Source organism: Amblyomma maculatum, chromosome 10 (assembly GCF_055883805.1).
Source record: "Amblyomma maculatum isolate TAMU_Amacu chromosome 10, ASM5588380v1, whole genome shotgun sequence".
Lineage (NCBI taxonomy): Eukaryota > Metazoa > Arthropoda > Arachnida > Ixodida > Ixodidae > Amblyomma > Amblyomma maculatum.
The window spans coordinates 174783832-174800635 of NC_139353.1; the positions used below are offsets into that span (position 1 = coordinate 174783832).

At 43.5% G+C, this 16804-nt stretch overlaps 1 long non-coding RNA gene across 1 annotated transcript in view; it reads left to right on the top strand.

The window, feature by feature from the left end:
• Positions 1-5899: 5899 nt before the first annotated feature.
• Positions 5900-16804, top strand: part of LOC146177973 (uncharacterized) — a 147496-nt gene continuing 136591 nt past the window's right edge. Inside the window, exons 1-2 of the long non-coding RNA XR_014701409.1 lie at positions 5900-5996; positions 6069-6175. This is a non-coding gene — a long non-coding RNA (uncharacterized LOC146177973). The remainder of the gene's footprint in view (positions 5997-6068; positions 6176-16804) is intronic.

The following is a 16804-nucleotide window of genomic DNA, read 5'->3' on the forward strand; positions in this document are numbered from 1 at the left end:
AACCTAGGTTTTAACCTGCCATATAGATTAGGTGGAAAGGCGGTAGAGCAGCGCCTCCCCGGTTTGATGTATGCAGACGATATTGTGCTGCTAGCTAAGAGTCTGGAAGAATTGCAAACTCTAGTTAAGTATTGCGGAGACGAAGGGGACGCTCTAGGCTTCAGTTTCAGCGCAGTTAAGGCGGGTCTGATGATTTTCAACGGCTCAACTGATCAGGGTCTTAAAATTCAAGGCCTTGAAATACCTAGAGTAGCAGAATATAAATATTTGGGGGTATGGGTAAACGAAGGATTGGCATACATTGGAAAGCATGAGCAATCACTTAAGGCCAAAGGGCGAAGGAATGCCGGGATAATGAAGCATAAGGCATTGTGGGGATACAAAATAGGTATGAGGTATTGAGGGCTATTTGGAAAGGAATTATGGTGCCCGGACTTACTTTCGGAAATCCGGTTTTGTGCCTAAAATCAGAGGTACAGTCGACATTAGAAACAAATCAGAGATCCGTTGGACGATTAGCACTAGGTGCCCACGGCAAAACTACAAATGAGGCGGTACAGGGAGATATGGGCTGGGCACATTTCGAAGTTCGGGAAGCTCAGAGTAAAATATTATATGACGAACGCCTGACGAAATTGGACAGTAACAGATGGGCAGCTAAGGTGTTTAAATACCTGTACCTAAAAAGCGTTCACTCACAATGGAGGAAAAGAACTAGGAAACTAATTAGTAAGTATGCTAGTAACAAGGACGGAGAAATAAAGAGCATTAAGCAACAGGCGAGAAACACAGAAGGTAAAAATTGGATAAATTCGATGGAAAAAAAAACAGAGTGTGGAATTATACCGGAAGTGGAAAATGCAGATCAGGAAGGAAGATTTCTTTGATAACTCAAGAGGCAGTGCCCTACTTTTTGAAGCTAGATCAGGGTGCCTTAGAACACGCAGCTACAAAAAGAAATTTAGCAATGGAGATGACGCTTGTGCTGTATGTGGAAACTCCAGTGAAACAATTGCCCATATTATACTCGAATGCAATGGTATCCATCCGGAAGTTGATGCAGGCGCAATCACTGTTCCTGAAACTCTGGGGTTTAGAGATAACAGTGGCCGGGTGAATAAACCGGCGTTGGAAACTAGCAAAAAACGGCTGTAAGATTGGTGGCTTAAAAGCAGAGACGTGACATAATGTTAGTAATGTAGGAGCAAAATTTAATAAATAGAATGATGGTTTAGTTAACCATTCTAAATCAATAATTAAGATATATGGAGAAAAAAGAGCATGACCCTATTGCAAAAACCAGCGTCATCAGTGCGAAACCAGTAATATTTTCGCGCTGGTTTTGCACTGGATCTGCTGGGCACGCTGGAGGTCTGCGATATTCACTGGAGCAGTAACTGGAAGACACTGGCTGCACTGGTGCGATGGGAGAAAAACGCTGGAACTAGACTTTTGACGCTGGGTGTGTCGCTGGCATCCGCGATGCACTGGGAGAAGCGCTGTATGTGCGCTGGGCCGCACTGGTCCCAGTGCCCCAGTATAGGCGGTGCGGCCTGCGGCGTCAGCCGGAGTAGCATCCCTCAGGGGCCAACAGGGCAACAGCGTACTTTCAATCGACCATCGGGGGGCATACGAAAAATATGGTTCAAGCAAGCGCTTTTTGCTGCGAAGTCGTTGCGCATTTGTAAGAAAACAAAGGCAATATCTTTTTTCTAGAGTTTCCATGTTTCGATAGGTCGTTTCGAGCGTTTCGAGAGCGACAACGATCGCCGCGCCTCGATCTCATGACAGAATGACAATTAACGCACTACTAAAGCTGGAATTGAATAATGTGGGCTACCATGCATAACCAACTTCACAGCTGATCTTAAGGGCACTCTAACACAATGATTACTGCCAAAACGTTCAATGCGGGCTCAATCGTAGGCGAGCGTAGCCTGCACCACGGCCCAGTATCAACAGCAGAAAGAAAAACTAAAACGAGGAAGAGAGTAGTTTACCAAGCGATGGGTCCATGAGAGAAAAAGCAACAACATACAGCGCTTGTAATACATAATATTTGGCGTGTTTCTCAAGCTTTTGCGCTCCTTACTCTGCGTATCAAGCAGCCGAGCCCTCGGTCATCGCAACGCTTCCCGGAATGTGTACATACAAATAAGGTTTAGTTACACGTAATTAGGGTCATCGCTGCGGCGCTTGCCGGTATTGAAGCTTGGCCGCACGTTTTTCCTTGAAGGCTTCTACTAAAGCTCCGTGTTCAGCGAAAATTACGCCCACGGTAGCAGAGCACCACCCAAGAGCCGGCGTTCGCAAATTTGCCAGCGATGTAAAATTCCACATGTTAAAATGATTCCAGTGCACAAAATAGCGCGCATAGGCACCCAGAACATTAGTTGCAAGTCGTGAGAGCAGACAGCAAGGTAAAAGGATCAAGAAGTTGCAATTGTTAGAGCGGTAGCAATGGCCTGTAGACTGCGAAACATGAAGTCCCAACGTTATAAATGCGGGTCATGACATAAAATGCAAAAATGTTTATAGCAATTCCAGTTCTCGGCGTGGCCGAGTGGTTAGCGTGCTGAGCTAGTGGGTGGTATATAACTAGGGACTTAGTTCGAGGCGCGCTTGGTGCATTAATTTTTTTTTCTTTTTTTTACTTTTCTGTTTTGTTTTTTATGTACCTAACTTCTTTCGTTACTTTTTACTTTTTAATTTTTATCCCACGCCTTTTTTTTCCGGGCGAACAGTGCCGCCAGCGCGGAGCGTCCCAGTATGCCGCGTCCCAGTGCGCCCAGTGTCCAGCGTCATACTGGGACCATAATCAGGTATGGCGCTGGGGCGCTGGCTCCCAGTGGCACTGGTTTTTGCAATAGGGGATAGCTACTGCTACCACCCCGTTTCATGGGGACGCTCCTATATTCCATCCATCCATCGGTCTATTATGGGGTAATCTCCCCGAATGAAGGAACCAGTATCAGACAACTTGAAGGGAAGTTGCTTGTTATTGACAAATCGTAACTAGAAAAATCCAGAGAGAAATATTCGTGAGTATACGGCCATAAAAATGGACAAAATTCCAATCAAAGAAATTCACGAGCTTGGTACAAGAAAAAAAAACATGCGTTAAAAAAATTGGAAACTGTCATAATAAATAAGAACCTTCCTGACAGCTAGCGACTGCGCATGATGAATTTAAAGTTTAGAGGAAAAGTAGACAGGAAGAACGTTAAATCATTTAGACCAATTATGAAAATGTCAGTTACATACAATGCAAACCGTGAAAATAAAAATTCAAACATCGATAGAAAGTAATAAAGTACTGGACAAACTGCATAACAGGTACAGGAGTTGCAGGCCGATAAATAATAGCTTTTTTGGAATAGCCCTATGCATAGAAGTAGCCGGGGCAGAAAGCAGGCCGTTGTATATAGGCTTTCCGGACATAAGGGGTGTATACAACAGTGTAAACAGGAAACATCTGCGAAACATACCCGAATCTGAAGAAGTCGGTAAAGAAGATATTTAGTTATTGAAGGAAATATAGAAAGGAAATAAAGTCAAGATTGTATGGAAGGGGCTATCAAGTACGTCTACTGTAGAGATAGAGATATGCAAAGGACTAAGGCAAGGACGTCAGCTGTCACCGCTGCCGTTCATGATTTATATGTAGAATACGCAAAATTCTGTAAGAAAGCACACTTGTTTTCGTCTCTCGTATATGCTTGGTGGAACGAATATAGCACGAACGCGTCCACTATTAATATACGTAGACGACATCGTTCTAATAGCGAACAGACAGGAAGCATATTGGTTAATACATCTGAACACGAGAGAGATGCCGTCACCTTTACCTTCAGGGCAATTATTTCGGGCCTGGTGGTATTCAATGATATCAGTGATAAAAAGCTTACAATACAAGCGATTGAGATATCAAGACTACCAGATTATAAATATATCGGGGCATGGATGAAGGAAGGACTGTATGCATGAAAAACCTGAAGAGGCAACCAGGGCAAAGTGTATTGTTTTCATATTTTTGTATTCCGTAGTGTTATGCATTGTTTTTATTCTACTGAGAGTATCATATATAGGTTGTTGGACTTGTGGTGCGTACCTTGTAAAAGTGTCCTTCTGTGCGCATTATCTTTGACTTTTCAGCGTTCAGCACTCTGCGGCTGAAATACAAGTAATTTTTTTATTGGACCGGCCACTAGCTTTTATAGCTATTGGTGCAAACAGTGCGCATATTTCTTGTTATCGAAATAAAGTTCCGAATAGAGAAAGTAGTGAAGGACAGGGTATTATCCGGTAACAACAGAAATGAAGAACTTAACTATATTCGGAAATTATTAATAGTACCGGGGCTGACCTTCGTAAACGCTGTTTTCTGATTAGGAGGAGAACTCTTGTCGGGGTTACGAATAAATCAAATATTTTTGGGAAGGTTAGCACTTGGAGCCCACAGCAAAACTATAACGTAGCAGTACAGAGAGACATGGTTCGGGCGTCTTTAGAGGCACGAGATTCTCGGAACAAAATATTTACCAAGAGCGCCTCAGGAAAAGGGTTGACAATAAGTGGACAACTAAAGTATTTAAATATTTAAACGAAAAACAAATTGACTCACACTTGCGGAGAAGGACAAAAAAAAAACTAACCAGTAAGTATGTAGGAAGGCAGGACGAAAAAATAAAGTACATCAAACCACAGGTAAAAACCACGGCGGCTAAAAACTGGATTATAATATTGGAAAAGATTACGACCCTAGATGTAAATAAGAAATGAAAAACTCGCATTAAGAAGTAAAAATTTATGGCATCTCAAGAGGCAGCGGCAGCGGCCAGCATGTCTTAGAACCAGAAGCTACAAGCTACAGAAAGAATTACAATCATGACGATAAAACTTGTGTCAGGTGCGGTAGGTGTTGAGAAACAATTTAAAATCTTATAGTTGAGTGTTGCACTATCCATCCAGATGTCAGTGTGCACATAGTGACCGTAGCCGATGCTATGGGGTTTAGAGATAACAAATGAAGCGTGAATGAATCGCTAGTAGAAGTTAGCAGGTGAGGTTTGGAAGATTGATAGGTAAAAAGTAAGGAGTGACCCAAGGAAGGTAATTCAAATTAAACAGCGTATCTAAAGTAAACCCGTATCAAAAAGTTAAGTCGTTAATTTTCAAATGTTACCTAAGTTAAAATGTATAAAAAAAGGTTGAGCATGATGATGACCTACCCACCCCGTTTGAAAAGGGAAGCTCTTAACAACCATCCCGTCCATCCATCGCGTGTTGAAAGTGATGGTTGCAGTGTGTGAAGAAAATGACGCAGTTGTGTGTTTAAGACGATGCCACAATGATGTATAAAGAAATCTCATACGTACACAGATCCGTGGTTCAAGTGAAGCTGAAATCTGAAATGTTGTAATCCCTAAAAAGTCCATGATCTAACGCTCCTGCACTACAACGTCTAATAGATGGTTGCGGCAAATGCTTTTGGTAGCATTGGCTACAAGTAAAATAAAACGTTTCAAGGACTACCTAAACCCTCCTGCGCTCCTTGCCATTTTCGTAATGTTCCAAGTACCATCAAGACGATACATGACTAATGAATCTGTATTATTAATGTTTTGAAGTCTCCCTGAGTAGCCACAATTAGCGTATTTGCATCTTAAATAAATGCTGATAAAAGCAAATTTATTATGCTCTTTGTGGAGTGCAATATGACAAGCTGGAAATGTGCGCTGCATTGAAATATTGCAGCAAATACTTCAGGCTGAAATGAAATTCTAATTTATGACTGGTTTTCTCTGTAACTATGCATAAGCTGACTGGCTGTGAGAAGCAAGATTGAATGACGTCATATTCTTGGACATTCTAATGTCATCTAATAAGCTTTTAAAATGTGCGGTTTAGGCAGAAGCAAACGACTTCCTTTATGGCGTTCTCCTTCAGCCACCATCGCTTTTCCTCTCTCCTGATCTCTTCGTCACCAAACCAAGGTAGTGGTCGTTGAGCAACTCGTCTCGTTGGAACCCAACAAGCCTTTCCCCCTCTGGCCAATACTTCTGCAGGCGGCAAGGGGAAATTGAGCGCTTGGTAACAAAGGAGCGTGCAAACGGCCTGGAGTGGACAAAAACAAGCCTCAGGTGACCTTCGGCTTCTTTCTTGTGTGGTTCCTGTAAGTATGTTCTCCTGACAGTCCACTCTGTACTGAAAAGACCCAATGAAGCATACACTGATAAAATATTGAGGCAAATCCACCATGTTGAGCAAAATGTAATAAGAGAAAAAATGTTTTTGGACATCCAGCAGTGTGCATACATACAGCCACAATGAGAAGATAAACCGGACTCTGAGAAACTTCGAGGTTAAAAACAATTCTTCCTGTTCCGGACATGGAACCCGGAAAATGCGCCTTTTGGGGTACAGTCGCTCTACCAAATGAGCTAATCAGAATAATCAGCAGATCGGATTTCAAGGCGAGAGCAAATTGATCAATAACACTTAGAGGCAATGGGGTTAGTCAAATATTTTGGGGAATCCCCAAGTTTGAAATGATTAGTAAATAAAGGATCAATTTATTCATTCACAAGTAGTTTAAAAAAACTGTTCTTTTTGGGGACCAGAACTAATTCATCCCAGCGCATCCGTATGGCTGTGCTGGATGCCAGTGAGTAGTTACTGCCTTATGAACAATTATACGATGGCGGGCTATACGTCGGTGTGTTTTTATTTGTGGTCACGGGTTTGCATTAATCTAGTGAGCGACGGTGGCTCCGAGAGCACATTCTGAGCCTTCGGCCGATTGGTGAACTGTTTCGCCTAAAGAACATAGCAGTATTTAAAAATAAAGTTTTGTATTTTTCTGCAGAGGTAAGGAATATCAATATCAAGCCTCATTCGGCAGCCACTATGTTCTGTACATTTAGAGGAAGTGGAAAAAATTTCGTTTGTTGAGAAAAATGATGTTTAGGTACTCTGCAGCCTTTCAAAACGAAGCAAAGCTTTGCCAAAATGAAGCTGGAAGAAAACTACCTTCATCTTCTAAATTTGACAACAATTGAAAGAAATTACGCTTTCCAGTACCACCCATGCATACAAGAAAGGAAAATGGTGTTGAAACGTTCAGGAAAGGCTTCACTGTCTTGAAGTAACTCGCTTCACCACTAAGACACTAGGTGGCGTGGCACCCTCTGTCAGCTACACTCAAAGCCTCGACCCCTTGGGTTGGATCTCAAGCAAATGCACTCGTATTCGTGTCTTATCGAGGGTAGTTAATAGCATCTTACAATGTGATGCTCACGGCTCTTTCTTTGTCTCAGCTTCGAGGTGGCGAAACCGTCTTGAGCAGAAAAAGATTAAATCCTCCACACAGATCCGAACAAACCCTAGTGAAAAATCCCGTATCTCGCCAAACGGTTTGAACCAGTCCTGTATTTTCCCGTATAAATTCCATACCTTGTGTTACCAGTCCTTTAGGCAGCTTAAACGGGCTTACAGCGGACAGGTCATGTCAGTGTGAATCTCATTCCGGACGTTCCGGTTCGGTATAGAGTTAATACAGGGCAGACCATTTCCAGTATGCATCTCATACACGAGATCCTTGCCCGGTATAGATATGAAACAGAGCGGACCAGTCCTGTAATGAGCTCATATACATGACAGGCCATGTCGGGTTGAACTGAAACTGGACAAACCCGTCATGAATGAAACTGATACGGGACCGAGTATTTCCGCGTCTCAACAAATTCAGGCGAATTGTGAAGCTCAACCAGGATGACCACATCGGAACATGCCTTCGCGCTAAATAAGCCTGAAACCATACATATTATACGTTAAAACTTCACTGTATATGTGGTGTGTGCGTTGTTTGCGCAAATACCTAGAAGATATGAAGCCGTGGATGTGGCGCTAGCAAGTAAATACACGCATCGAGGTTTGCTTTTGCGTGTGCAACAGTCGCTGCAGCTAGTACAATCTTGCGGTGCATCTTCATATCTTATCTGCGACTGAAGATCTGCCACCTTCAACGCGAAAGGGGAAGCAAGAACGTAGCCTTTCGTTAGCGAGGATAAAATACGCCCGAGAATAAACGAAACAGATCGCTGACCATCGATATATGTACATGTCAGCCGGACATCGGAAGTCGCTGCCTCGAATGTTTACGTATGCAATACACTTGATCAGAAGCAAATTCATTGACGTCGCTGCTCCGCTGGTAGCAGGGCAAACTGAACAGAAGCCGGGCCGATCGGTGAAGATCAATCAGAATGATCATACAGGACACACCAGCGCACTAAATAAGCAAGATACCAAACATATACAACTATTCTGTATACAAAGAGCACGCTTCGTTTCACAAATACCTCGAAAATACGAAGCCGTCGAAGTGTGCACTTGCAAGCATATACGCGCGTCGCGTCACTTTTGGGCGTACAGCAGTCGCTGCAGCTCGTACAATCTTGGTGTGCGTCTTCATATCTGCGACTGAAGATCTACCAGCTGCAACGCGAAAGTGGAAGCACGAACGTATCGTTTCGCTTGCCATGACAAAAATATGTTCGAGAAAAAATAAACACCGCTGACCATCGAAAGATGTGCAGATAGCCGCACACCGGGCGACACGTTCTCGAATGTTTAAATATTGAGAAGTGTATTCATTGACGTCGCTTTTCGCTGGCAGGGCGTGAAGCTAAAACGCCCAGTATTACAAGTATTTGTGCACCGGATATCTTTTTATGTAGGAAAACTTACAAGCATTCGTAGACGATCAACAACACATCAGCAGTAGCAAATTATGATATCGTGATGTTTGCCTGTAATAAAGCGACGCATTGCAAAGATACGGACATTTGTGAACCCTTGTGATAGCCTGGAAAAAGATTCAGCGTGTTTAAAGGGCGGTCGGTGAATTACGGCCACAAATTCTACAGGCAAGGAAAATATAAATATTACGAAATAGCAAAATTAGCTACATATACTGGATAATAACCACTGTAACCGCAACCCGCCGTGGAGTAGTGGATAAAAAAAAAGCCGTGGAGTAGTGGTTAATGTTCTCGCCTCAAAAGCAGGAAGACGGAAGTTCGATTCCAGACTTTGCGATGAACGCTTTTATTTTTTTACATTTTATTTTTTATTTCCTAAATCTAGTCGTGTTATTTTATATTGTTGCATACTTTTTCCAGCCTGGCGATGCGTTTCTTTCCGGAAACGAGGGCCATCAACCATAAGGGCATTCCTGTATCAGAGCTCCGCGCCGTTTCATTTCGGACTTTCCAGGGCAGTACAGTAATTTCCTGAAAAGGCCCACAATCCTGTATCCCAAATTCTGTACAGTAACCCTGTATACGATTTGCTGATACGAGTTTTATACTGGAGTTTTCAGTAGGGAAACCACCAGAAAAGGTTTTTAATCTACCCTCATTTTTTTTTAATAATGAAACTGTCGTGGACGTTAACAAACTAGAATAATACCATAGACAACTTAACTTCATCGGCCTCCGGTTTCACTGTCTAGTAAAAACTAACGTAGGGCAAGAAAACCTATAAAATTATAGTCTTTATCTTCCAGCAAGAGATATCAAGCAGGGAGTGTGTCTAATGTAGTTCACAGTGGTGTGGAAACGTGCGAAATTGATCATAATACTAATTACGGAGTCAATACTGTCACCGTTCTATATTATAAAACATTACCAATACTTTCCATATACCTAGGGCCACAACATGCCGTCACTATTGCACATCTAGAAGCTCTTACTAAAAAGGTGCCAGCACCACCGCTATTATGCAGTGGTTAGGGCACTGGGCTGCTGTGCCTTAGGATCCTGGACCTAATCTAGCCTGAGTCAGTTCCTTTTCTATGAAGGTGAAAAACACGTGTGCGGCGCGGTGTCAGCGTACGTTAAAGAAAAGCAGCTGTTCGAAATTTTTAGACGACTGAACACCGCGTCTCCATAATCTGAATTTCTTTGGGACTTTAAAACCATCAACTGAACCGAAATAAGCATCAACCGGAGCCATTTCTGATAGTTTGGAAATCGATTTCAGGTTTTCAGTAATTTTTTCGGGAAAGTAAGCAAATCACAAATGAAAGCTGTATTTTGAAGACTTTGAGGTTATGCAGCGAATATGCCCGTCCTTTACTGGCAAGTCCACATTTTGCTCTCTAAACGCCGAAAAATTCAGCTACGTAGTTTTATCCTTGCGTTTAGGATAATTATGTCATTAGTTTAATTGGAATTTTCTATGCATGACTGGTATGGGGCCAATCATTTTCCTGTGATAATAACGTTACCATCATCAATACATATAACCCCAAGCAAGCCTGGCCAGTGGAATGTCCATTCAGCCGAGTGACCACCGCTTATTGGAATAATAGTTTGGAGGAAATATTTTCTGAAATTGTAAGAGTAGACGACTTCAATGAAATGTTCACAACATGCATTACTGTCGCGGCACTGCTACAGGTTTCATAGCTCTGGAGAATCGCATGATTGAATCGCATGATATTGCCTAACAGAGATTCTAGAGAAGCAAAAGGTGACCAAATAAGGCCTAGAAAACTTTTCGGCGATATTAAATTTAAGAAAAGCGTTTAACCAAAGCAGGGTATATTCATATAATTATTATAAAATGTGCTCTAAAATTATGTCAATAATAAACAACTCTATCAGAACAAAAATAATATGGGAGAAGGAAGTCAGAATAAATGACAGTAATTCCCCGCACACCGCTCTGTTTATGATGCCCCTTGACAAAGAAAAAAATTGTTTGGAGAAAGAGGCAGATGTTCTAGCGGAGCACTGTTTGAAATTTCCATTTTTTTAGGCTGTTTAATCTATTTGAAAATAAAGAACACAGCGAAAACGACACCCATAACTTTTAATGCGAATGAGCCTTACTAGAGGAGCATTGTTTGCAATTTCCAACTTTTTAGGCTACAACCTCTATTTTAAGATAAAGAACAAAGTTCTAATGCGAATAAGCCTTACAATAGTTTGTCTACGGTTCAAGAAACTGAAAAGACGCTACCCGACACAAAACACATTTCCCCTCGGTGACTACCAATTGCAGTCTTTTTACTCTTAGTCTGTTTACAATATTGTTTTCGGCAGTGACAATATTCATTGATATACTAGCCCGCATCTCCGAACCTGCAGTAGCAGCACCGCTAAATGTTTCCAACTGAATGAGTATATGTGTAAAACTTTTCGTAGCTTAAAAAAAAGCATTTACAAAAGCGAAAAGCTTACTATTCCCATTCAGCCGAAATCCTGTCGCGGGTGTGTTAGATATTGTGGATTATGCTTGCCTGTGAACCAAATAATAAAGCGAAAATCCTTTCAACGATATGGTGTAAAGCTGGCGTCGGCGAGATTTTTCATCGAGATCTCTGACCAAGATTCTGCCAGTGACAGACACTGTGTCTTTCCATTCTTCAAATCGAAGTATAGAACGCCGGTGAAATCTGATGAGTTCAACGGGAGGCTTACTTTCTTCGACAAGGAGCACACCATCTACTCTGTGCAGCGGCAATGCTCAGGCTTTTTGATTTTTTTTTTGTCGCCTGCAGATTCTGCACAGCTCTGGGGACTTGTGTGCCAATTCTAAACCGTGTCAAACCCCACACTTGACTCAACATAGGTGTTCATAATTCATTTTACCTCATTATAAATATCACTACATTGTTTTTTTAGTGTCCCATCGACTTGTTGCGGTCCTACAGTGTGGTTTCAAAAAATACTCAGGAAATTACATGCTGTCCGACGCGGAAACCATGTACCAGGAGCTTTCTTAATCGAACAAAACTGCCTGTCTCTTTTACGTGGCGTGAAGAAAGCGTATTGCATCCTATTGATATTTAGGATTATCCTTGACGTAAGAGATTGATACCTGACAGAAGGCTAGTTCCGGAAAACCACAACCGCTTCTGACAGACGTAAGTGTTCTGGCAAGCACCTACCGTGGCTTCAGCTTCGTCGTCTATATGTTTTCCATAGTCGTCCTCTTCTGTGGCATACACGTAAGATTACCATGCCACGAAAAGCACCGCCCGGCGCGTACTACGTCGGGCAACTACAGCTAGAGTGGTAGGGCTTCATGCGAGCGACATGAATGATTTCGCAACGTGGCATATCGAAAGTCGGCGTGGGTGCATAGCGGTGACCTCGTATGTAACAGAAGTGACTGGCCGTAAAACACAGTAGGGGCCTGTGTACCGCGGCAAGAGCTTCTCACAGAGCCTAACTCTACAAGCGGGAATCCAGAGCAAGTCTAGAGAGTCCCGGGGTAGGTAATGCAATGTCACTCCAGGGCGCTGCACTCTTTAGTTTCCCGAGTAGGTGTCGGCGTATGATGGGGAGGATTTACGACGAGGTACCGATGCACGGGATCGACGAGCCAGTGGGGATGGAGATCGGCTGGAGCGACGGGCAGTGGAGACGGTTTCCTTGCGAGGCTCATCTGGGTGAGGAAGATAATGTCCAGGTTCATCATAGGCGGGGCGGGGATCCCACAGTTGGGCAGGGAAGCGTCGAGGTCCTTGGTAGTATTGACGGTCTGCGTTGTAATAGGAGCGAAGAGAGAAGGAGTTACGGCTACGCCAATAACGCGATGTGTCACCGACGCGACAGCAATTGAATCAAATTGGCATGTCGTCTGAAGCGCGCCACTCTGCACGATTGGGGTTAAGGTAGCGACACGGGGAAGCCTGGCTGGCGGTAGCAGCATCCGCTACAGGAAGAGGGTGTGGTACCGGGGCTGGAGGAAAGGCCAACGTTGCCAAGTTCCTGGCGAACAACGGCCTGTATCTTGACCACAGTGTCGGGCAGCGGAGACGTGAGTGGTGCAGGATGCAAGGCCTCGAGCTCTCTCCGGATGATCCGAGTCATGTTCGCTGAGTGAGAAGGCCGTTACAAAGGCGCCAGGTCGTCGCAGGTTGATGTAGGCGCCGTGTTCGGGAAGTGCTCAAAGCGATGTACAATACGTCATTGTCTAGCTTGGACGAATTTTCGACACACTTGAAGTACCGAGTCGACAGTAGAGCAATCCGCGCAGAAGAGGATGTTGCTGAGATGGTAGGGACTGCCTCGGTAGTCACAGTGGTCGCTGTTGGCTTCGTTGTGAGCCCAAGTAGAGGGCGGCCACAGCGCAAATCCAGCGTTTTGTAGCATAAATGTGCTATTATGTGCGCACGGGGATCTTGATTCACCTCCACTTAGATGATACGTGGCAGAAGGGCAGTTCAGGAAAGCCACGACTGCTGATGACAGACTTAAGTGTTCTGTCAAGTACCAACCGTGGCTTCAGCTTCATCGTCTCTCGCTCTGTTTTCCATCGTCGTCCTCTTCGGTGGCATACACATAACAATATTGCAAAGTGCATTTGAAAACTTTAATCTGCTGGAAGGTATTTCTTCTCGCACCTTTCATTTCGCGTCCACCTGACTGATCATTTCCTAGAGAGTTCATTCACAGGAGGATAGAGAGCATTACACTCTTTATGAAAATATTAACTCGATCACCACAAGTAAACCATGTTTCATCATGTACTCATCTATGTCGATGCCCTCTAATTTGAATGCAGATCCCCCTGCTCTTTATCACGCGAAAGAAGCAAAGAATTACAGTAAACAAGTCAGCTGTTTGGTCGACAGAAATGGATTATTCTTATCCCCACAGATGAGACTAGTTGCTTAGCTCTGAACGCAGGTTTAGAAAGCGACCCAAATTTCTACCTAAATAGAACTTCACTGTCAACAAAGCTAAAACGTCATATTTTGCACAATATTTGAAAAACCTCACTTTCTTACCCAAGAAAAAAATACTGAAAGAAACGCCCCCATCTCTCTGAACGCACTAATTTCCTTTCAAAGACACAATGGGGCAAGCGAAAACATTCATTCGACACATCTGTCGCATGTTGTGGTTTTTTTTTTAACAGACGGTGGGTATAGCATTGGTCAGTAAGATAATTGCACTAAAAGTTACTAGGCTTCTTGCATACCGCCCGAGTGCGTCTTTTGTGCTCCGCGTGCTAATGTCTTATGAAGCGAGTTTTTACATTGAAGTTAAAGATATCCTGATAAAAATAAGGGCATCTCAACTGCGACATTTTTTAATGTATGTTTACTACACAGACATATGGCCTAATCTGTTGTAAAAAGGCAGACTTATTTAGCAATATTCATAAAGTAACCTCAAGCATTCAGGCCACTCTTTCTAACTTTGAAAAAATAATGGGTCAAGAGTTTGTCATTTTACACACTAACACGAATCTACCCAACCCTGGGTAAATGGTCTATCCTTTAGTGTCCTTTCCAAATGAAGGTCGATATAATATGCTAGATCTTTAAGCTTTCACCCCTCGTCAACCTTCTGAAATAGCTGAAGGCAACGGTCGATGCGCTTGTCTCTTGAAGCTCTCGCCCTGTTCGTAAAATGTTCCCGGACATGTTCGGTTGGGTTGTGCGTTGCTGGAGGAAGCGGTTCTAAATTTATTATGTATTAACTAGCTCTAGTCTACCTGCATATTTAACACTAAATCTCTAAGGAACAGTGATGAGAAGCAAAAAAGCGGATTATACGTTGACTTCACATCCTTCACCTGAAACCGGCGTTGCCAGATTTTTGTGCCATGTATATACACTACGCCGCGTTCACGCCAGCATCTCCGTATCGAAGTCAAACAAACACGACGCGTAGCGTCACTGTGATTCCAGGACAAAAGAACAACTCCCTTGGCGTCATTGTGATCATTTGGAAATCGGCATGTCATCGCGCCTATTAGCAGTGACAACTGCAACCTGACATCGAAATTAGAAAGACATTTGAGCTTCACCGTCAAAATTATCACGCTGTACTGTTTCACACTCGTGGACGATGTTTTTTACTATTTCCATGCAAATATTCAATATTTGGCAATATTGTGCAATATTCAATGTGTGGCAGCGGTGGCGTAGCGGTAGAACGTCCGCCTCGCATGCTAGAGGACCGGGGCTCAAATCCCGGTACCACGCAAGTCTCCACCGGATTTAGAAAAGGAAAGAAAAAGTCCGCGTGTCGATGGAATTGCATAAACAGGTTTGGGGGGCGACCTGATGCCGGTGAACACCTCCGGCAACGCACTCCCTCACGAGAACAGGAGTTGGCCACCCTGGTGCAGTAATTGGCCATGACCTCTCATGATAAGCACTATAAAACCCCGGCCCTCAGTCACCAGCGGCTGCGGAACAATTGACCACGGCGGCGGTCAGACCTGTAACGCAGCACGGGGTGCTAAGAACTTCTGGCTCCGCTGGACAGGCCGCCATTCGAATCTGACCCTGGCAACGTTTAACGTTAGAACCCAAGCTAATGAAGCTAGCTTAGCAGTACTGTTCGAGGAACGTGAAGGTATGAAATGGAATCTCATAGGGCTTAGTGAGGTTCGTAGGCCGAATGAGGCATATACTGTATTTAAGGATGGGCCTGTACTGTGTTATCGAGGCTTACCAGAAAGGCGACAACTAGTAGTAGGTTTCCTTGTCAATAAGTATATAGCGGGTAATATAGATGAATCCTATAGTATTAATGAGAGGGTGGCAGTCTTTGTAATTAGGCTTAATAAGCGGTATAAACTGAAGATTGTACAGGCCTATGCACCTACATGTAGTTATGATGACCAAGCAGTTGAAAGCTTCTACGAAGATGTAGAATCGGCAATGCGAAAAGTAACGACGCAGTATAGGGCGACTTCGATGTCAAGGTAGAGAAAAAGCAGGCAGGAGACCAGGCATTAGGTGATTATGGCATTGGTTCTAGGAATAGCAGGGGGAGTTACTAGTTGAGTTTGCAGAGCGCAATAACTTACGAATCATGAATACCTTCTTCAGCAAACGCAAGAACCGGAAAGTGACATGGAAAAGTCCTAACGGGGAGACTAAAAATAAATGAAATTGACTTCATAATGTGTTCAACCCCCGCCATTGTGGAAGATGTAAAGGTAATTGGGAAAGTGCGATACAGTGACCACAGGATGGTAAGGTCCCGAATTAGCCTAGATCTGAAGAAGGAACGAAACAGATTAGTAAGAAAGAAACCCATCAACGAATTAGCGTTGAGTCGGAGGGCAGAAGAATTCAGAATCTCGCTACAGAATAGATATTCGGCTCTAACCGAGGATGGCGGATTTACACTGGAAGCAATGAATAATAATTTCAGAGATATCATTACGGAGTGTGCGGTAGAAGTAGGCGGTAGGATAGTTAGAGTGGATACCGGTAAGCTGCCTAAGGAGACGTAAGATTTGGTTAAGAAACGCCAGAATAAGAAAGCTTCGAATCCAACAGACCAGATTGAATTGGCCGAGATATCAAAGCTAATCAATAAGCGCAAGGTGGCTGATATAAGGAAGTGTAACATGGAGAAAATCGAGCATGCTGTAAAGAACGGGGGAAGCCTTAAAGCGCTAAAGAAGAAATTGGGCATAGGCAAAAACCAGATGAATGCGAAAGGGACAAGGCGGGCAACGTCATCACCAATATGGACAAGATAGTCAAAGTAGCCGAGGAGTTCTATACGGAGCTCTAAAGCAGCCAAAGTAATCAGGACCGTAACGAGATTGGCGGCAGGGAAAAACAGTCGGACGTTCCACCAGTGACGAAGGACGAGGTCAAGAAAGGATTAGAATCTATGAAAAGGGGAAATCAGCTGGAGAGGATCAGATAACTACAGATTTGCTAAAGGACTAGGGGGGGGATATCGTGCTAGAAAAACTGGCCACCCTGTATACGCAGTGCCTGGTGTCATCGACGGTACCGGAACCA